This window comes from Myotis brandtii, unplaced genomic scaffold, assembly GCF_000412655.1.
Source record: "Myotis brandtii unplaced genomic scaffold, ASM41265v1 scaffold157, whole genome shotgun sequence".
Taxonomy (NCBI): Eukaryota; Metazoa; Chordata; class Mammalia; order Chiroptera; family Vespertilionidae; genus Myotis; species Myotis brandtii.
In genome coordinates, this window is record NW_005355708.1 from 6,095,554 (window position 1) to 6,096,062 (window position 509).

The following is a 509-nucleotide window of genomic DNA, read 5'->3' on the forward strand; positions in this document are numbered from 1 at the left end:
GTAGGAAAGACCTGTGGGGGGCTGGCTTGAGGCTTTGGTCCCCCCTGGGAAGCAGATGTCTAGTGGTGTGCAGCTAATGTCTAGCAACTGGCCCTCTGAGAGAAAACCATTTTCAGAAGCCCTGATTCACAGTTTGCTGATTTCCGTGGTATCAGTACTCCTACAGTGGCTGATTTCAAGCTAACCATGTGATATTACTGAACGTGGAGTTGGGAGAGTCATGGAGTAGTGTACATGATCTATTATTAGGTATAATAGACATAAATAACCTCAACAGCAGAGATCTTAAGAAAATGTAGCCAAAGTTTTGGAAAGTGATGATTTTTTTAGTATTTATTACCTCAGTTTATAATGTACAGGGTGGGGCAAAAGTAGGGTTACAGTTGTTCGTATGGAGAATAATCTATACTAATAAAAGGGTAATATGCTAATTAGACCGGGAGACCTTCCAGATGTCCTTCTGGACAAAGCCATGGTGGCAGGGCCAAGGCAGAGGTGGTTAGGGGCGA

General features: G+C 43.6%; 1 protein-coding gene across 1 annotated transcript in view; it reads left to right on the plus strand.

The window, feature by feature from the left end:
* The window catches only part of TBX21 (T-box 21), a 12,595-nt gene that overhangs the window by 8,794 nt on the left and 3,292 nt on the right, over positions 1-509 (plus strand). The gene's annotated exons all lie outside the window — the stretch shown is intronic.